The sequence below is a fragment of the Notamacropus eugenii genome, chromosome 1 (assembly GCF_028372415.1).
Source record: "Notamacropus eugenii isolate mMacEug1 chromosome 1, mMacEug1.pri_v2, whole genome shotgun sequence".
NCBI classification, from domain to species: Eukaryota; Metazoa; Chordata; class Mammalia; order Diprotodontia; family Macropodidae; genus Notamacropus; species Notamacropus eugenii.
Window position 1 is genome coordinate 506,959,156 of NC_092872.1, and position 22,086 is coordinate 506,981,241.

Consider the following 22,086-nt stretch of genomic DNA (forward strand, 5'->3'; position numbering starts at 1 on the left):
GAGAAGCTCTCTTCTGTGAACTAGTGTTTTAGCCATTCCTGGTGGTTCTTCCTTCTATTATTGAACAAACTTGGTGCCTGCTATATAAAAAAAGAACTGTAGTTGATGACATAGTGTAATAAGGAGCATGCAAAGACATATGCACAAATAAATGATACAAGAAAAGGTATATTAAATGTGCAGGAGAGGTCCAAGCAAAGTGCTGTGAGAAATGTGATGAGAGAAAAATTGTTTTCAGTTGGAACCGAAAAGGAACTGTTCATGGAGAAGGCAGCATTTGGGAAAGGACGGGACTAGAGCAGCTGAAACACCTGGATGTGAGGAGTTGGGGGGAGTTTGATGTTAGGATCCCTCAGTCTCTTCCACCTAGTGTGCTTGAAAAAACAAACAAGGAAGGCCAGAGGCTGTTTTCAAATATGCAGTTGTTACCCACCTTCCTATATTGTCATCATTGCTGAACCCCTTGGTGTCCTTCATGCCTAAGAACACAAGTGCTTCCTATATGTGAAACTTTTCCCAAAAGTAGGAACAACTCAGGGGGACACAGATGTCTAGGGAAAACCATTCAGGTAATGAGATCCCCAGAATTCTCCTGTTCTGTCACACAGCAATCTAACCTGGCTTTATTTCCCTTTTGTCAGCAAAATTTGCTCTGTTGCCACAGTATAAGGGCAAGTTCAGTTATACCAGTTTGGAGGCCTTGGTTTTCCTAACTTTTCTGTGCCTACAGGAAATCTCAGAAAAGAATCAAGTCAGTACCTTCTTAGAACTGCTTATAGTCATCACTGTGTTCCTGCTCCAACTTCTCAACTTTCCTTCTCTGATCCTAGTAACAATGGTATGAGCAAAGAAACAGAGAAGAGTCTAGATTTAGAATGGGGAAAAACCAAGTGGGCCATTTGGGCTGGAACAGAGAGTGCATGAAAGGAGTGGGGTATCATAAGTCTGGAAAGAAAGGCTGGATTCAGATTGTGGAAGACCTTGAATCAAGATTGGAATATTTTACGTAATATTCTGTGATGAGCCAATTAGGGTTTTTGAGAGATGTGATCAGTGTTGCGTTGTGACGACTGCTCATTGATTTCAAAGACTTTGAATAGGAAATAGATTGAAGATAGTAAAAACAGAAGGCAGTTACTGTAGTTTAAGCATAAGGAGGTGAGAGTAGTCATTACATGCAGAGATATGTTGCAGATGTAGAATCAGTTGTACTTGACAAATGATTAGATGTAGGTAGGGACTGATGAAGAAGAAAGAGTCAAAGAGCCCTTGTGGTTATGAGCCTAGTTAACTAAAATGGTAGTGGTGACATCAGCAGAAATAGAAGATTTGGGGAAAGGAGGACATTATAAGCTTGTTGAGTTTGAGGTATCAGCAACTCCTTCAATCAGTCGCCTTGCCACAAGCCCCTCCTCACTCAAAGCTGTCTTCTACTCAGCTGTCAAAGTGATGTTCCTAAAGTTCAGGGCTGGCCAACCAACCCTTAAATAGACTGCAGTGGTTCTCTGTTACTTCAGGATCAAGTATACAAATCTCTGTTTGGTCTTCCAAACCCTTCATAACCTGTCCCTTCCCTGTCTTTCCATTCTTCTTACATCTTACACTTCCCCATATGCTCTTTAGTCCAGTGACACTGTTTGCATGTTTCCCATTAGACTGAGCTCCTTGAGATCAAGGACTGTCTTTTATCCTTCTTTGTATTCCAGTATGTAGCACAGTGCCTCATGTTTAGTAAGATGTTATTGGCTGACTGCCAGCAATTAGTATCCTGAAGCTTTGGGCAGAAGTTGAAGGTTGAGTTAAAGATTTTGGATTAATTTTTAGAGATGGGACAGTTGAATGAAAATTGCAGTTAGTAGCCTTGGAAAGGGAAGAGTGGGGCATAGTTTAGAGAGTGTAGAAAGAAAAGAAGGCAAAAGATAGAGTTTATGTTGGAATGGTGGAAAGAGAATTGAATTTTGTAATGGATGAAATCTGAAATAACTGAAGAAATAAAGGTTCAAGCTTTTGAAGATACCGATTTAATAAGCAATACATGCCAGTTGCATAATAAATTGGGACTAGGTCTCTTCAGCTTGGCAGTGGATCTTGAATGTAGAGGAAGACAGATTTCTATGCATTAAAAGAAAACAATTAACAGGCATTAAACCAGGATACATCTGAATTCTCATTGGAGGCGAGATTAAAGGACTTTCTGAGTTAGGAAGGGGATGAATGAGTTTCAAGAGTTGGGAGGGGAGAGAGTAAGCAGGTGCAGTTTCTGAAATTAGAAATAGGTGTGCTTCTTTCCCTCTGAAGTTTCTGTTCACTCAAAGGAACAAGGAAACAGTATTGACCAGTGCAGGACTAGTTTTTAGACAAGATATATGGGTTGCTTGAAATGTATAATTGTAAGAAAATTCCTTGAATCTCACAGTGTTTCTGGTCAGCATAACCTAAGTCTTTAGTTAAGAGTCTAAGCAACAGGTAAAGGTAGTTCAGCTTCCCAGCCAGAGGTAGGTTCAAACAGTGCAATAAAGTTTTCTCACAATTCCCTTATTTTAATAAAGTTTTCTCATAAGACAGAAATTGAACTAGACCCATGTTTGAATACAAAGGGAACTGAGTTAGATCCAGAATTGAGTCACAAGATAAAGTCAGAGTAGTTCACTTGATTCCCACAACTTGTAGTTAAGAGGACCCGAGTTTGAATCTACATACTGCTGTGTATTCTCTGAATACACACAAGCAAACCATTTCATTTCTCTTGGGCCATTTTCTTTCATCTGTAAAAAGGGTGTTAGATTAGATCAGTAATATCAAATAGAAATAGATCCCTGTTGGCTACATATTCACTTTGAAAACAGTTATGCTGTATTGTATTTTTACTTATTTTGTTAAATATTTCCCATTTACATTTTAATCTGGTTCAGGCTGCACTAGAGAGTTTTGTGGGGAACATGGTCTGTGAATTTGACTCCTCTATATTAAATGATCTTTAAGGGCCTTTCCAGCTGTAAATTCTATGATTCTGTTTTATTCTCTTTGGGAACTTGAACTGAATTAATTAACCAAGAACAATAATGAACTATACTGAATCCCCATTTTTTCTTCCTGAAAGTTGAATCAAATAATTGGTTGTTGGTTTGTTTTGTTTTAATCCATTTAGGATTAAACCACTTTGAATAGGAACAGAGCCTACATACTTTCTAAATCAATTGAACTGGAATAAGTGAAGAACATAAAAATGATATCCAAATTTAATGTTTCATTTGTTTAAAAACCTTGAGTATTCTGATCAAATGAAGCAGTGGGGATTATTTAGATAATTGCATTTAGTCAAGACTCCTGAGTTGTTTTACACCCTAACTCTGATTTACTGACAACTCTGGGCTAAACATTTAATCTTTCCTTGTTTCATTTTTTTTCCTTCCCCTTCAAGGGGCACACCATCTTTTAGTAGAATGAAGACATCAATGACCAAAATATTATTAAATTTTCCATTTTTTTCCTTTTACTTTTTTGCACTGTTTTTTTTTAATTCCATGAGGAAAACAGATGTTGACAATTTCCAGAAATTATCCATTTGTTATAAAAGTAGCTTTAAATGGACTCTTTTCATCACAGATAAAGACCATTTTAAGAAAAGTACTAGGAAGAGAAATCTTCACCCAGAAAACCAAAATGGCCTAACTCAGCTAACTGAGATAAAATGTAAATTGTTGCTTATGGTGTCAGTTTTTTTATTCTTCATAGGATAAGGTGAATGATGGATCATGGAAAGAGTTACTGTTCCATAATTAAAAATTTTTGGTGTCTCTGCCAAGATTGTCAGTCAGTAGAATTAATTTTGTGTTAGACTTCTAATACCGTGAGCAAAAATGAAAATCTTTTTAGGCTTGAAACATTCCTTATTATGGGGTTGTTTCAAATTTTTGAAACAGGAGGAAAACAAAATAAAAATAGCTATTTGTTTTACTTTGCAACACTTACTTTATAAAACTTTTATAGGCTGCCTAGTACGGAGAAGTATTAACAAATTCAAATTAACTCTTTTGATTATTAGAATCTAGGTCAGGGGTGGGGAACCTTTGATCTCAGGGCTACATATGGCCCTCTAAGTCCTCAGGTACAGCTCTTTGAATCCAAACCTCACAGAACAAATACTTTTATTGGGAATTTGTTCTGTGAAGTTTGGGTTTAGTCAAAAGGCTGCACTTGAGGACTTAGAGGGCCATATGTGACCTCAAGGCCCCAGGTTTCCCACCCCTGATCTAGGTAGTGTCTCTATGTCAAAATACTTTGACCACAGGACTTATTTGAAAAGACTCTGCTGTTGGGAAAGATCTAAGGCAAAAGGAAAAGGGGACTGCAGAGGATGAAATGGATAGATAGTGTCGTGGAAACAACAAACCTTAACTTGGACAGACTTCAAGAGATGTTGGAGAAAGGCCTGGAGTGCTGTGGTCCATGGGGTCACAAAGAGTCAGACATGAACAACAACAAAGTCTCCCTATAGTCCTTATTTCTATCCCCTTGCCCCCACCTTCCTGATAGCATATACTTTAGAGACATAATAGGGATTATGTCATCTGTGTAACTACTTAAAGCCTCCAAGATCTTAGATGTAGGGTAACTTGAGTATATGTTTCCTGTTGACCAGTAGTCTGAGTTATAAATAATCCTAGGCTTTGGAATCAGTGGCTATAGCCACAAATCAAAGTTGGATAGTGTGGAAAGGACTCTTGTAGCTCATGGATTGAGTTGGCCCATGTAGCCATAGCCATGCACTGAGAGAGTGATAGCCATGTAGCAAATAAAGAACCATAACATGAAGATACCATACCATGCTGTTTATATAATTTATGACAGAGGAGATTAGTTTAGCATTGTTTTAAGAGAGAGAAAAATTTTAAAAGGTTGCTACATAGAGCAGCATGGAGAACAAGAATTACACTGGTGATGTTTGTTTTAATTTGGCAAGCATTTATTAATCACCTTCTGTGTACTTGGTTCTGGAAATTCAAAGACAAAAACAAAACAGTTCCTACACTTAAGTTGGTCACATTCTACTTGGGGTTGGGAGAACCAACTCATAAACCGGTAAGTAAATACAAAATATATATTAAATGTATGTAAAGTAATTGAGAGATAACACTAAGACCTTGGAGAGGAGGTGCCACCCTCAAAGTCTTATTAATAAAGTCTTTGTGTAAAGGTAACACTTTAGTTGAGCCTTGCAGGGAGTTAGGGATTCTAAGAGGCTAAGGTGAGGAGAGAGACCATCACAGATTTGGGGCAGGCTGAATGCAGAGGTATGGAGGTGGAAGATTCAGTCTACCATAGGGGAAAGCAGCAAGCAAGCCAGTTTGGCCGGAATGTAGAATGCATTGGGGGGAATAATGTGAAATCTGTCTGGAAATACAGACTAGAGCAGAGTTGTAGAACATGCAAGTGTGACACTCTCCAGTGTTCCTGAACCATATTAAAATGTAATTGGGAAAATTTAACCTAAAAGAACCCCAATAAGACATTGATAATCTTAATATATGGTTTTCTAAGTTACTATACAAGCACAGGGATCCTTATGAATGATTTGAAATCATTAGACCAGTTGGATGATGAAGTTTATGTCACAGTTTATATTTTATCCTAGAAACAATAGGGAGTGAGTGCAGCTTCTTGAATAGGGGAGTAATAGAGTCTTACTTATGCTTTAGTGCTATCAATTTGGCAGCTCTGTGGAGGATGGATTGGAGAGGAGACAGACTGGTGGTAGAAAAAATCAAATTGGAGTCCCTTGGGATAGATGATCAGGACCTGAACTAGAGGGCTAGTTGTATGAAAGGACAGAATGGGATGTGTGCAAAAGCTGTTGTGAATGTAGAATAGATGACACTTGGAAACTTTTGTTAAGTTGGATAATAAGGTTGAAAACTGTAGGCTATTTATGATTCTATGATCGTTATCTCTGTGCTGCTCTGAGAACTCTGAAAAAAGATAGTGAGGCAAATATTAATAAGTGAGGTTGTTAAATCACTCATTTAGAGGAATGTTGTGTATTGTAGTTTACCTAAATTTTAACAAACTTTTTTGTAAAGTATCTTGGGCTTTTCTTATAGAGATGGATTAAATGAGAATATAATTAGATTCAGAACTCATTTGATGGCTATCAAAGAGTAGTTTATGAGTCATTGTGATCTTGTAGGTACTCTACTCTTTAGTAGAGTACCTCTGGGATCTGGGCTTGACTCTAAGCTGTTTAACATTTTTATCAGTCACTTGGATAATTGATATGATTAGTACACTCATCAAATTTGCAGAAGACCAAAAGCTGGAAAAGATTACAGACAGAATGAAAGCAGGGACCCAAAAACATCTTGACATGGTAGAACATTAGTTTGAATCTAATTAGATAAAATTAAATGGGGATAAATGTAAATTTTATACTTGGCTACAAACAGATCAACTTTACAAGTGCAGGATAGGGGAGGCGTGCTTATGTATTTAGTTATTTTGAAAAAAGATATAGGAGTTTTTGGGGACTGAATGCCCAGTATGCATCAGCAGTTTGTTGTGGAAGCCAAAAGACCTAATACAGTCTTGGGCATCATTGAGAGGCATAGCTTCTAGATGTAGAAAATATTCACTGTACTTTGCCCTCATCAGACCTCATTTGGATTATTATGTTTAATTCTGTATGGGTACCTCCTTTTAAGAAAGACATCATGAAGTGTTTTAAGAAAGATAAACTGGTCAGGATCCAGAGGAGGACACCAGGATAGCGAAGATCCTTGAGTCGTTGGCATATCAGGATCATTTGAAGAAAATGGACACATTTAGCCTGGGGAAGAGAATAGTAAGAGGGAAACATGATAGCTTTCTTCAAATATTTTGAAGGGCTGATATTTGGAGGAGAGAATTGATTTGTTCTTTTTGGCGTCAGACAGGTGGAATTGGGAGCAATGGGTAGATTTTGCAAAGAGGCAGATTTAGGCTTGATGTCAGGAAAAACCTTCTACCACTCAGAGCTGTCTAAAATTGGAGTGGGCTATGTCAGGAGGTGATAGGTAACCCCTGGTTGGAGATCTGCAAGAAGAGGCTGGATGGCCCCTTGTTGGGAATGTTAATAGTGGGGAATTCCTTTCATGTTTGGATTGGATTAGATGTTTGTTAGGTTCCTTTTCAGCTCTGAAATTTTGTGATTCTGGGAATGAATTGAGTTTTCCAAAAACTTTTAGAGCAGCTTCTACAGGGTCATAAGAACATAAGCAATATTATACTAGACCATTCCAAAGGTCTTAAATTTGGCACCAAGAGAGGACTTGTTAGCCCTCTTCTTAGGTGTGTCAGCCTTAAAAGATCAGGATTATACATTAAACATTTCCTTATTTCCCTTCATAACCTATTATGACATTATTGACTAAAAAGATCTGAACTTAATTCATATATCTTTAGAACTGGAAGATACTTTAAAGGTCATTTAGTCTAATGTCGTTTTAAATACTGTGAGGTGCAGGAGTGGTATTGAGAAAGAACACTGAACTTGAAGTCTCAGAAGACTTGGGTTCAAATTTGCCTTTTTATTTGCTGTAATACCATGAAGAAGCCAGTTTTTGTCTCTGAATATCAGTTTTTTAATCTAATGGTCATTGTTCTAAATAGTACTTTGAATAAAGTATATTAGTATATAGTTTTTATCATTATGGACAGAGTCTTCAGTGCCTTTATGCCTTTTGAAAGTGGGTAGTGGCCATTTGGAGCTCATTGCTGAAGAGATTATATAAGGTGAAATTGTTACTTGATTCATTAATGAATTAGAAAAATTATGGTTTATGAGAGAAGCTAGAAACATATTCTTAACCTTTTGAGGGGGATATTGTGGACCACATCTGTATTCATCCACAAAATACTCCTTAGTACTATAACAGAGCCAGAATTTTGAGCTTGATGTATTATAATTGGTCTTACCAATATGGCATTTCTTATATAGAATTTTAGTGCAAGAATTATCATCAGAATTGGTAATAGTAAATATTTTGATCACTCAGGGAAAGTGTTGCTGATAAAAATATTTATTATAAATAACATGCCATAGCATTATATCTTATACCTCTACCCCTCCCTTATAGGTAGGGGATTAGAGTTTTCTCCTTAGATGATTTTTGTTACAGGGTTAATGTCTTTTTATTCCTTCCACTCTCTAATTTGAAACATGATTATGCTCTAGTTACTCAACCTAGTGGCTACACTTAAAGTCAATAATTTGGCAAGTATTGGTTATACCAGTGTTATTTAATCTCTGAATTATTTAGGGAAAAAAATAAAAAAACAAGATAGTGTCTGGTTTCTATTTGTTTCTATTATTTTTGTTGCTTTAATAGGATTTCTGAGCCTTGTATTGATGAGATACCCTTTTTTTGCTATTCTAACTTGTACTTTGAATAACACGTTTTGTCCAAATGGACTTAAATTAGGTTTTCAATACTCTTAGATAAAACAAATAAGTAGATTGTTTGAATGCAAAGTACACTTGCCAGAAAGACTATTTTATGGAGAACTCACACAGAGCAAGCACTCCAGTACCAGATCACATGGTGATCAGAAGAAGCGATACAGGGGCACTCTCAAGGTCTTGCTTAAGAACTTTGGAATTGATTGTGTGACGTGAAAGGCACTGGCACAGGACTGCTCAGCATGGCATGCCTATATCAAAAGGTGCTGTACTACTCTATGAGCAAAGGAGAATGGAAGCAGCTCAAAAGAAATGTGAGATGCACAAATTTGGAGAATCCATCCCAAATGTTCATATGGATCGTTTGTGCCCAACCTGTGGGTAGAACATTTTGAGCTCGTATTGGTTTGATTAGCCACAGTCAGTTACATTGTAACTTGACTGGCATAGTGATGTCATTTTGTCATTCATCTCTTTAAGGGTGAAGGACAACAACCATAAGTAGATTATCGAAAGCATGGTTGTTCCTTATAGGTTCAAATGGGATTTGGATGGGATCTTAGAGACCAGTTAAATGATAATCCAGTACCAGAGCACTGAGGAAAATCAACCTTTAATTCTATGTAGCAGCCTAAAGTGTATTTTAAATGAAGAAAATAGGTGATTCTCAGTTTGTCAGCAAGTGTTTTAAGTACTTAACATGTACTAGGAACTGCTTGGTGTGGTGAAGAAAACCAAAAACAGTCCTGGCCCCCAAGGATCTCTTACTGTGATGGGAGAAATAACGTATCAATAACATAAAATAACAATAACATAAAATCAGTCAGAAAACATTTATTAAGCACAGCTATGTCAGGCACTGTGCTAAGTATCAGGAATACAAAGAAAAGTAAAAGATAGTGCTTACTCAAAAGGAACTCACAGTCTAATGGGGAGACAACATACAAACAGCAGTGTACAGTGTACAGACAAGCTTTACACAGGATAAATTGGAAATAATCGACAGCTCTAGAATTCAGAAGGATTGGGAAAGGTTTTTTATGGAAGGTGAGATTTTATCTGGGACTTGAAAAAACCCAGGGGTTGGAGATGAAAAAGAAGTGATAAGTTTCTCATGTGAGGAACAGCATGTAGGTCAGTGTCACTGGACTACTAAGTATGTAGGGGAATGTAAAATCCAAGAAGACTGAAAAGGTAGGGAGAGAACAAGTTATGAAAGGCTTTGTATGCCAAATAGGATTTTATATTTGATCTTGGAGGTGCTAGGGAGCCATTGGAGTTTATCAAGTGGGGGATTAGAAGATGAACATGTTAAGCCCTCTGCTTTAGAAAGATAACTTTCACAGATGATTGGGGGGTGAATTGTAGCAAGGAGACCAAGACACAGGCTATTGAAATAATCCAGGCTTGAGATAATGAGGGCCTACCCCAAGGTTGTGGGAGGTTCAGAGCAAAGAAAGAAGTATATACAAGGGATATTATAAAGGTAAAAATGTACAGGCATTAGCAAAAGATTGGATTGTGAGGGAGTAAGAGAGTGAGGAGTCATAAAATGTAACTTAACATACAAGATAATATGCTCATATATGTTCATCATTTAATGTATATTGATAGACATTTTTTTTTGGAGGCAATCAGGGTTAAGTGACTTGCCCAGGGTCATATAGCTAGTAAGTGTTTGAGGCCAGATTTGAACTCAGATCTTCTTGACTCCAGGGCTAACACTTTATCCACTGCATCACCTAGCTGCCCCAATAAGACATTCTTTTAAACTTTAATGAGCCCGCTTTAGCAAGCCCTTTATAATTTTAGGATCTAGAGTTTTTCTGGTAGACCTTTTTGACTTGTAAAATACTTGAGAAAACAATTCTTCATCATCATCATCATTGTCATCAAGCATTTGTTATGTGCTCACTATGTGCCAGGCCCTGTGCTAAGCACTGAGGATACTGAGAAATGCAAAAATACAGTTTTTGTCCTTAGGGAACAAACATTCTAATGGAAGAGACCAGATGTAACCAACTGTGTACATATAAGATAGATCCATTGTAAATGGAAACCCTCTCCAAGGGAAGGCATTAATGGAGGAGACTACAAAAGACCTCTTTGAAAAGATGGAATTTGAGCTGAGACTTGAGTAAAGTTAAGAGGAGGAGGTTAGGAGGGAAATTATTCCAGGCACAGACAACAGTAGGTGAAAAGGAATGGAATGGAGAGATGGAGTTTTGAGGAGTAAGGAGGCCTACGTCTATCCATTGTCTAGTGTATGGAGACAAGTCAAGTGTAAGCAGCCTGGAAAGCAAGTAGGAAGGGGCTAAATTGTGAAAAGGTTTAAAAGCCTAAAGGTAAATTTTATATTTGATGCTGGAGGTAATAGGGAGTCTCTGGAGTTCATTTAAGGGGGAATAACATAGAGCCCAACTTTGGGAGCATCACTTTGGCAGCTGAGTAGATGATGTTTTAGAGTAGGGAGAGACTTGAGGAATGCAGAGAGACTAACCAGAAGACTATTGCAATAGTCTAGAAGTAAGATGATAAATGCCTGCACAAGGATGGCAGCTGTGTTAATGTAGAAAAGAGGATATATGTGAGAGATGTTGTGAGGGTAGAAACAATACTTGACAATAGATTGGATACGTTGTTGTGTTTGTCCTTCGTTCTTGAAGAGGACCATGACATCAAGATGATGACATGACTTGCAGTTGACTTTGATTTGAGTGAATGAGGGCTATGCAAGGTCAGCAACCTCACTTTCTTCTCCAGAGCCATCTGGGTCCAGTGGCCTGATATTCATGATGATGACTGGAGATGGCCCAGGATGTCATGTGAGACCCTGGCCCTTTTAGTTTAAGGTCTTATCATGTTCTCACTTTGAGTGAGATACACCCATTCAATGAATGGGCTTCTTTAAGTAGTTTCTCAAGAGATGGCCCTTTTAGTAAAAAAAAAACAAAACAAAAAAACAGACTAGGAGGGGAAAACCCTCAGGGTTCCTGGATAAAAGAGAAACCGTTGTTATTTAGTAATTACATTCACTTTGTGCTTGGTGGGTGGGGACCTATTATCTATGAACTCCCAGAGTGAATTTGGGTTTAAGGCTTAGTCTTTGAGCAAGAAATCTAGCCAGTAAATCCAAAGGAAAAAAGGCAACTTTTGGCCATGGAAGTGTTACCTTCCCTTGGGTAGAATTAGGAGAGATATAGAGAGCAGAGGAGAGGAGAGAAAATTAATGGAGTGGAGAGGAGATGCTACTCCCTCACAGGTTGCGTTTGTCCTTCATTCTTCAAGAAGACCATGACATCAAGATGATCGATTGGATATGTGGGGTGATTGTGAGTGAGGAGTTGAGGATGCAAGCCTGGGTGAATGAGAAAATAGTGGTAGCCTTAACAGTAATTGGGAAATTCCAAAGAGGGGAGGGTTTTGGGGGACAGGTAATGAGTTCATTTTTGGATATGTTGAGTTTGACTTGTCTTAGGGGCTGGACATTCAATTTTAGATATCCAATAGGCAGTTGTTTGTGGAAGACTAAGATTCAGGAGAGAAGTTAGAGTTGAATAAATAGATGAAAAGAAGTGCCATACCAATCAAACTACCAAAAAATTATTTTATAGAGCTAGAAAAAAAATAATAAAATTCATCTGGAAAAACAAAAGATATAGAATTTCAAGGGAATTGATGAAAAGAAATGCTCAGGAAGGTGGCCTAGCCATTCCAGATCTTAAATTGTATTATAAAGCAGCAATAATCAAAACTACTTGGTACTGGCTAAGAAACAGAGTGGTGGATTGGTTGCAAGCTACATGAGATACAAGTCTGTGACTATACTAATCTATTGTTTGACAAACCCAGACTCCAGCTTCAGGAATACGAACTCACTATTTGACAACAACTCCTGGGAAAATTGGAAAATAGGCACAATCTAGGCATAAACCAACACTTTGCACCATATACCAAAATAAAGTCAAATGGGTACACAATTTAGATATGAAGGCTAATAATACTACAAGCAAACTAGGAGAGCACAGAATAGTTTGCCTGTCAGATTTATGGAGAACAAACAAATTTATGACCAAATAAGAAATAGAGAACATTATGAAATGCAAAATGAATAATTTTCATTACATTAAATTGAAAAATTTTTGCACAAACAAACCTAATGCAACTAAGATTAGGAGGGAAGTAGAAAACTGGGGAAAAAAATTTTACAACCAATGTCTCTGATAAAGGCCTCATTTCTAAAATATATAGAAAACTGAGTCAAATATATAAGCATATAAGTCATTCCCCAATTTATAAATAGTCAAAGGATATGAACAGGCAAATTTCAGGTGAAATTAAAGCTCTCTATAGTCATATGTAAAAGTGCTCTAAGTCACAGTTAATTAGAGAAATGCAAATCAGAACAACTCTGATTGGCTAACATGACAAAACAGGAAAATGATAGATGTTGGAGAGGATGTAGGCAAATTGGGACACAAATACGTTACTGGTAGAGTTGTGAAGTGTTCCTACCATTCTGGAGAGTAATTTGGAACTATGCCCAAGGGGCTATAAAAATGTGCATACCCTTTGACCCAGTAAGGTCTGTATCCCAAAGAGATCATACAAATGGGAAAAGTACCCCCATGAACAAAAATATTTATAGCAGTTCTTTTTGTGGTGGCCAAGAATTAGAAATTGAGGGAATGCTCATTAGTTGGGGAAAGGCTGAAACAAGTTGTGGTATATGGATATACCACATATACCATATATCAATAATGGAATACCATTGTATTATATTGTATTATAAGTAATGATGAGCAGGCAGACTTCAGAAAAACCTAGCAAGACTTGAATGAACTGATGCTCAATGAAGTGAGCAGAACCAGGAGAACGTTGTATACAGTAATAGCCAAAATGTGTGATGACTAACTTTGATAGACTTATCTCTTCTTGGCAATGCAAGGATCCAAGACAACTCCAAAAGACTCATGATAGAAAATGCCATCCACATTTAGAGAAAGAAATATGGAGTCTGAATGCAGGTTGAAGCATATTATTTGCTTTCTTTTTTTTTTTTTTTGTTCTTTCTCATGGTTTCTTCCTTTGGTTCTAATTCTTCTTTACAACATGACTAATGTGAAAATAGTTTCAATGTGAATGTATATGTAGAGCCTGTATCAGGTTACACACTGGCTTGGGGTAAAGGAGGGGAGAGATGGGGAGAAATTTTGGAACTCAAAATCTTATGGAAGTGAATGTTGAAAATTAAAAATAAATAAATTTTCTAAAACAGGTAAAAAATTATGTGCATAGAAATGATCATTGAATCTGTAAAAGTTGCGGAGGTCAAGAGAAATAGTATTGGAAGATTGGAGAAAAGGGCCCAGTATAGACTTAGGCAATACCTGTGGTTAGTGGATGTGACCTAGATGAACATCCAGCAAAGAAGAGTGAGGGAATGGTAAGAGAACCAGGAGACTATAGTGTGAAGAATCCTAGAGATAAGAGAATGTCCAAGAGAAGAGGTGTTTGATTGTGCCAGACTTCAGAGAAGTCAAGAAGAAAGAGGATTGAGAAAAGGCCATTAGATCTAGCAACTAAGAAATCCCTGGTAACTTCAGAGAAAGTAGTTTCAGTTGAATGATGAGATTGGAAACCGGATTGCAGATTTCAAAAGAGAGTGAGGGGAAAGGAGAGGTAAATAGAACACTTTTTATAGAAGGTCTTTTAAAGGTGTTTAGGCAAAAAAGGTAGAAGAGATAGGTATAGAACAATAGCTAGGATGATCAGATCATATGACAGTTTTTTAAGGATGGAGGAGACATGGGGTATTTGTAGGCAACAGAATTATCTGAGAAGAGACTGAAAATTAATATAGGAGGCAATCTGCTAGAAAAGATGGGATAGAATGGGATTGAGGGTACATATAAAGAGGTTTCCTTGGTAAGGAAAAGGGACATGACTGAATATGATAGGGATGAAAGGGGAGACAACAATCTTTCCTTCCAAAGAGATGGACTGCCTCTACTCAAGGAAGATATTGATTCCGCCCCTTCTGTAGACAGAAGCTGGCTGTCTTATATTAAGCTGGAAGGGAAAGAGGAATAAACAGATGTTTTTGGGGGGGGGGTAGAGAAAGAAGGAAATAAGAGGGACCAAGATGTAGAATCCCAATCAATTATTAATTATTTAATAATTATTTTCTCTAACACTAACCACTAGACAATGAAAAGCAGTTGTTGTGGAAGCCAAGGACTGAAGATCTGACTTAGCCCCTTTTCATTTTCTAACAGGATAGTCTCAAGGGACTTGCAGACACAAGGAACCTCTGCGTTATACTACCAAGAGACTTTTCTCTGTCCAATCTTAGGTGAGGACTGTTTGATTTCTTCTAGCGTACTGAGAGGACCAGTGTGGCCTCCTATTAGTCAGACGATTGGCAGTCATTTGCTGTTGATGAGGCTGTAGCCTTTTGCCTGAAAATAGTGACTTTTAAACGCCTCAGTTATTACCAGAACAGCACCCAAGAAGGCGAGAAATGCCTTCACAAAAGGCATTAAAAAGACAAGGTATTAGTATCAGAGGCCATGGAGAATCGATAAAAACTTGATTTAAAGTCATTTTGGTAGGCTCATTGCATTTTCTGGAACCGTCAGACCTGGTAAATGGCAAATGTTTTAGATCATTATGTCATTTGATAGTGATGGAACTCCGTTCCAGTGCTCCTTTGTTTAACTGAGTTTTCTTCTTTGAGGGATCCTCCTAGAGGTATAGGTAATGATATCTGTTACTGTGATGCAACAGAGGCAAGGGAATATTGGTCACATAGCTGAGTGAAAACATGTTGGGTAGGTATGTGTATTAGATGGGGAACAGTGCTGGTCACAAGGTATGATTAATTCTTAGGAAACTATGTTAAATTTCCAAATTCTTGGTGCTTTAAGTTTTGCTCCATGTTTTTCCTTGCTATTTTTCTGATTATTTCTAGGAATTGAGTTGATGCCTGTATAAAAAAGCTTATAAACTTTATTGTGATAGTGATTTTGAAAATTAATGTGCTGGTTCTCAAAAATTTAGAGGAGAAATTGACTAGTTCTCCACAAGAAAGAATATTTAAAAAGTTTTTATTAAGTTTTCATTAAAAAAAGTAGGTTTTTTTTCCTTTTAAGCACATTTAGGTAATAAATGAAAGCAGGCATACAGTTGTATATAAGTAGAGAGTTTTCCTTGGATTCAGGAAAATCTGGGTTCAAGTTTTGCTTCTGTCATATACTGACTATGACACAACTCAATTAACCTCTTAATAATGCCTAGGCAACTCTCCAAGACTGCAAGTCACATACTAATGTCAGCTTATCTATGATGGGGAGGAGAGTTTCCATGCTGGTAATATCTCACTCTGATAAAATCACAAGTGTGAACTAAAGGATTTAAACAGAAAAAAAAGATCTTGATTTCATACATCATAAAAGCTGAAATTTTGTCTTTTGCTTCTAATTTTGGTATTTTTTTTCTAAAATGCCAAATGTATCCATATGGCATAATTTACTGACATCTCAGAGAATAGATTAACTGTTCAGTAGTGCCCAAGAATATAGCAATCCTGAGAAGACATTAAACTTAATATTTAGCACTGGTCTGTAGACATTACTCTTAAAATAGTAGAATTTTAAATTCTTCAGTATTTTGCAAAGTGTTAACTTATCTAGCAGATCATAACTTTGAAATTATTCCTTTTTTGGACATACGCAGGGCCTGCTTAGGTAGGCATCATTCTTGTCCAGTTTCATAATTTATGAAATACTGCTTAGTTACCTTTTTTAAAAGTTAGAATAAAAATTTCAGGCATTTCATATTTCATTCCTAAATTATTCTGATCCTTAATTAAGAAAATCTTAATGTCAGTTAGTTTAATTTGAACTTTATTCACTTGTAAAAAATGTAATTTTTCAAAAAAAATCTTTCTTTAAACTCTAGTGGAACTTATATATTTTTTAAAAAGCTAGAACGTATACTGTCTAGTAAACATTATAGAAGAATCTCATTAATTGGACTTGATTTTCAGAAGTAAGTCTATCTAATCTATCTAAAACTTTGTTATTTTTCTTCTCATTATGTCTTTATCTGTAAAATTAGGAGATTAGATTCTGTAGCTCTAAGGTTTCTTGCAAATCACTTTACCCTGTGGCCCACCTTTGTGCTATGAAAATTACCTATATTAGATAAATGGTTTTTAAGTTCTTTTTTTGGGCAGTGGGGGTGGCGAAGAGTACTGTCCATTGCATGACAATGACATTAGAAAATGTGCTGGGTTTTTTTTTTCTTGTATAGGTGATAGGTTTTTGCTTATCTAATCATAATTTATGATTCACCAAAGAGTTGGCTATATTTAAGGGAACAGAACAGAACAAAATACTGAGGAGGGACAAGTTTCAGTGCATACAAATAAGATAAATGAAATGTAAATATAGACCAACATTGTTTATACTGATGTCTTAATATGCTAATTGCAGGGTATACTAATTAAAACAAAATCTAAATAATACTTACCTACCCTAGTTCTAGTTCCTTGAAAATACATTTCTTTTAAAATATTTTATAATCAATTTTTCATTTATTTAGACACTCGTCAGTATAAATTTATAAAATATTATTCTGTAATCTAAATTGTTAAACAGGTGACTCATGTTTTAATACTATTATCAGCTGATAAACAGTGTACAAAAATATTATTTGGAATAATATTGTTTCTAGCAGCAATTAGATTGTGAACTCCCCCATTAGATCATGATCTCGTACAGAGCAAGAACTGTCTTTTGTCTTTTTTTGGTATCCCCAACATTTGACACAGTGCCTAGCACAGAGCAAGGTACTTAATACATGCTTATTGACTGATTGAATATATTTTCTATCCAATTTTCTTTTCAAGATAAAGATTTTTCTTATGGGGCAAAAATAGCAGGGGAAGGGGCACTATGGTATGGTGAAGTTTTATTGGACTTGGAATCTTAAGGTCATAGTTCTAACCCCAGCTCTGCCATTACTATGTGCCAAACAAGTTAAAACATCTTAGGGCCTCAGTTTCTTCATCTGTAAAATGAGGGGGATTGGATTTGATACTCAACATTGTATGCTTAATAGCTATTTCAATTAAGCATTTATTAAGTGCTTAGTATTTTCTTAGCAATAGGATACAAATATAAGCAAGACAGCCCCTGTCCTCCAGGAATTTATATTCTACTTAGGAATATAATGCATGTGGTGGTGGGTGCCTTTCATGCCAGGGAAGGGAGCTTTGATCTAAGCCAGGGCTTCTTAACCCAGACTACATGTATATGTATGTGTGTATGTCTGTGTGTGTGTGAAATTATTTCAATATAATTGGGCTTTTTTGTTATCATATGTAGTTTATGTGTTTAATCTGAGATGACTTCGAGGTTATGGGTGATATGAAATATTTTAAGAACCTCTGGTTTAGGTAGGAACAGGGATTGTGAGTGGAACCTTAGTATGGTAGATTTGTCATGATCTTTGCAGTAGCAAAGGTACTGGCAATTTATTCTCTATATTTTCTCCTAGTCTCATTTTAAATCCCATTTTCTAGAAGAAGGCTTTATAATTGATCTTCTTTAATTCTCGAGCCTTCTTTCTGTTGATTTATTTCTCATTTATACTGAGTATAGTTTATATGTAGTTGTTTACTTGTTTTCTCTCCCATTTGACTATAACCTCCTTGAAAGCCTTTCTTTATAGCCCCAGTGCTTAGCACAATGCCTGACACATAGTAGGTGCTTAATAAATGTTTATTGACTGACAGAAATTGGGGGTGGGGGGTAGTGTAAGCCTTATTTGTAGCAGGTCAGGTTGGCTAGGGTGGCTAAGCCTTAGTGTCCTGGTGGATGGATACATAGCATGAAGCATGGTCTGGCACCTGCTGGATATAGAAGGCTCAGGTAAGGATTGACTTATCTACCCTTTAATCAGGGAAATTCCATCTCACTGCATGTCCCAGATCATTTGGGAGGCAGAAACAAAGTTTCTTTAGTATTGAAACAGGTAAGATTGGTACCATGTAGTGTGTTGTACCTTGGTTGGCTTATCAGGGCATATGGTCTGATTCTTATGCATGCAGGCTTATAAAGTTAGTTTTCTCAGCTCATCCAAAGAGTAATCAGGTCCTGGGGAATGAATCACACTAACCAAAGTTTAAAATAAAAAAAGCTAATTTATAAGTTAGATTACCAGTTTATTTTATTCTCTTTCATGCAGGACTATTCTCTTGAGAGAGTGGAAAGATGACAGAATTTGTCAGGAATGTAATCCTTTTTTGATCCTCTAAGAAACATAACTGTGCTTATATACAAATCTCACCTCTGCTACTTACTTTCTGTTACTGAACCTCTTTGGAACTAAATTTCTTCATCTTTTAGATGAGGGATATTGGGCAACAGGGGGTTTGGACTAGATGATCTACTCTCATGTCTCTTGCCACCTGAACGTCTTTTAAGAAAAAAGATGGGGGAAGAAAACCACCTAGATATGTTGACAACACAGAAGGGGCCAATTGAGAATCACCTTGGAGTTCTTGTCCAGGGAGATGAGTTGCCCAAAGTGTTACATCGAAAGGGGAGAGCAATCAGTCCACATTTGAAGCAGCGTTAGTTAGATTATAGGCAGGCTTGCCTTGAGGCATTATTCTCAAAGAATGAGTCTGAAGTTCAGGCGTGTGTGGTTCAGTTCAGGATTAAGCAGGAACCTAAGTACTTAAGGGTGACTAAGAGCAAGGATCAAAATTGGGCCTGGAAACTTTCATATGGGAGAAAACTGGGGAGGTCAGATCAGGAAGAAGTTCTGAGTTCATTAGCAACCATAGTTTGTATACGAGTGTGTTGTGGCTGGACAAATTAAGTTTCATGAGATCATCAAGAATTTATTAAGACCCTATCCTTACTAGGCACTATACTTGAACACTGAGGATGCAAAGAAAGGCAAAAGACAGTTCCAGCTCTCAAGGAGCTTATAATCTGATCAGGTCTAGCAAAATTCTGTTCTAAGCAATAGTTTCAACCACTTGTATTTATGGCAAATGATTTAACATCTCAAATACTGATTGCTTTGTTGTTGTTATTTTGTTGATTAGTCACGTCCTGATCTATTTGGGATTTTCTTGGCAAAGATACTGGAGTTGTTTGCCATTTCCTTCTCTAGTTCATTTTACAAATGAGAAACTGAGGCAAACGGTTAAATGACTTGTCCAGGGTCTCACAGATAGTGTCTCAGTTTGGATTTGAATTCAGGTCCTCCTACCCTAGGATCAACACTGTCCACTGTCCCATCTAGCTGCCCCTACTCATTTCTTTAGGGTATGGTGTACTCTTTAGGATATGTGTAGTCTTTCTGCCCAAATATCCAGAAGATGTTATCTGTGCCTCTCCTTTTGTCAGAGAGGGAGCAAGAGAAAAGGAGGAAATGGAGACTGGGTGTGATGTGTTGCAGTTGGTTGTTTTTATTTAACTGACTTTTTTCTTTGTTATGATGGAGGCATGATGTATCTGGAAATAACAGGAACATAAAAAACAAATCATCAATAAAACTTTTTTTAAAAGTTAAAGATTTTCCAGGGTGAGGGATGGGAATGTTGTAAAGAATATTTGGATAATATTATTGAAGAACGTTTCAGAGAGTTCAGAAATAGATCTAATTAGGTGTCCTGAGCTTAAGAGTCTACTAGAAGTCAGGTTAAAAGTGCTTTCAGTAAAGAAATTCTGATGATAAAGATATGAATGAGCAGATGAAGGAGAAAAAGAGATCATTAACTGAAAAGACTGATGTATGGGTCTTGCAAGTACAACCCTGATAATGAATACAGTTTGATGGATATGATGAGTAAGATTCATGCTCCTGTAAGAACAGAAAGTATTAGAAAGGCTAGAGTTCTGAAGGAACTTAGCCTCTTAGTGCATGCTAAAGAGAAAAACTATGTTGCATGAAAGATGATCAGAAAAGAGCACTTGGGGCAGATAGGATAATGCTAATGGATGACAGCTAGGTGGCACAGTGGATAGAATGCTGGATCTGGACTTTGAAAGACTCATCTTCCTGAGTTCACATCCATTCTCAGACATTCCTAGCTGTGTGACTGTGGGGCAAGTTACTTAACTCTGTTTGCCTCATCTGTAAAATGACCTGGAGAAGGAAATGATAAACCACTATAGAGTCTTTGCCATGATGAGTCAGACATGATGACAAATGGACTACAGAAAGAAGGTAGAACTGACAGTTGCCATGTAAATATCTATGGCACAGAAGTGGTTGACAGAGAATTGAAACCCAAGAGAAGTAACCAAATGGTAAGAGAATACCACTTTGCCCTCAGGGAGCTCAAATCATTGGGTTTAGATGAATTATAGCATAGTATAGTATAAGAGCAATGGATTTGGAGTCCAAAGGCTTAAGTTCAGGTCCTAGGTGTTTTTTAAAAACTTTGTGACATTATTAAGTCGCTTAACTTCTCTGGTCCTCAGTCTTCTTATATGTAAAATGACATGGTTACATTAGATTGATGATCTCTAGGGATCTGTTTTACCCTAAATCCTATGATTCCATATCCTAGGTTATAGGAGTTACTTACAGATATGATTGCTGAGTTACTGTCAGTGATCTTTGAAGAACTGAGAATAGAAGAGCCATAATAGTCAAGAAAGATAAATGGTTCTGAATTTCGAAAGTGGGAAGAGAATGAATGCTTCATGTTCTAGACAATTGTTTAATTGTTGTAAAAAGAGAATTTCAGAAGAAAAATGGTAAAAGGTATGAGCTAGCACAGTGTCATCTAGAAGCTTTTATGATATAGCAAATGTGCCTCATTTCCTCTTTTTTAAAAAAACTGGATTGCTAGGTATAAGAAAGGTCACAGGAATGCTGAAAGACACAGTCATTATATCCTTGTGGACAGAGTTGTGAACTGAATAAGAGTAAAGTTGATTCAAAACTAGTTGTACAGTTGAATCCAAAAATCTGTGATTCAAATGGATTAGTGCTAATCTGGAAAGATGTCTCCAGTAGAGTTCCCCTGATAGATCTATCCTTGCCCCTGTGCTAAAAATGTTTTGAGTTTAGGTCTGACCTCAGATACTTATTAGCTGTGTGGTACTGCGCAAGTCCTTTAATCTGTGTCACCTCACTTTCCTCATTTGTAAAATGGTGATACTAGTATCCCTCACCTTCTGGGTTTGTTGTGATGAAGAAAAATTAAATTTGTAGAGTATTTTTCAAATCTTAAAATGTTGTAACAGTGCTTTTTTTTTGCATTAATGCTATAGGTATAGATGTAGATGACATGTTTATTAAATGATGATATAATTAAAAACTGGCATATGTAGCTAAAATTTTGGATTGCAAGGTCAAAAAACAGACTAAAGTGATGGCTCCTAGCTAATAAAAAATGTAATAGGGATAAATGTAAAATCCTATACCTGGGTTAAAAAAATCGTTTGTGCAACTATGGCAAGAGGAAGGGATGGCCAGATAGTAGTATATGTGGAAGAGATCTGGGTGTTTTAGTAGACTAAAAGAAAGCTCAGTGAGTCATCCTTGTGACATGCCAACTTAGAAAGGTTAACCTTGGGTTTTGTTATTAAAGGAACTGTGTTCAAAAGTATGAACAG

At 36.8% G+C, this 22,086-nt stretch overlaps 1 protein-coding gene across 5 annotated transcripts in view; it reads left to right on the top strand.

The window, feature by feature from the left end:
• LOC140519912 (serine/threonine-protein phosphatase 4 regulatory subunit 1-like) overlaps positions 1–22,086 on the top strand; it is a 71,269-nt gene that overhangs the window by 4,268 nt on the left and 44,915 nt on the right. Inside the window, exon 2 of one of the 5 annotated variants that reach the window (XM_072633436.1) lies at positions 14,713–14,789. The exons of 3 other annotated variants lie outside the window; for them this stretch is intronic. The gene's annotated coding sequence lies outside the window, so the exon portion shown is untranslated. Of the gene's footprint in view, positions 1–14,712; positions 14,790–14,809; positions 15,309–22,086 lie in introns of those variants that run through there. One more of the 5 variants, XM_072633437.1, reaches the window with a different exon arrangement.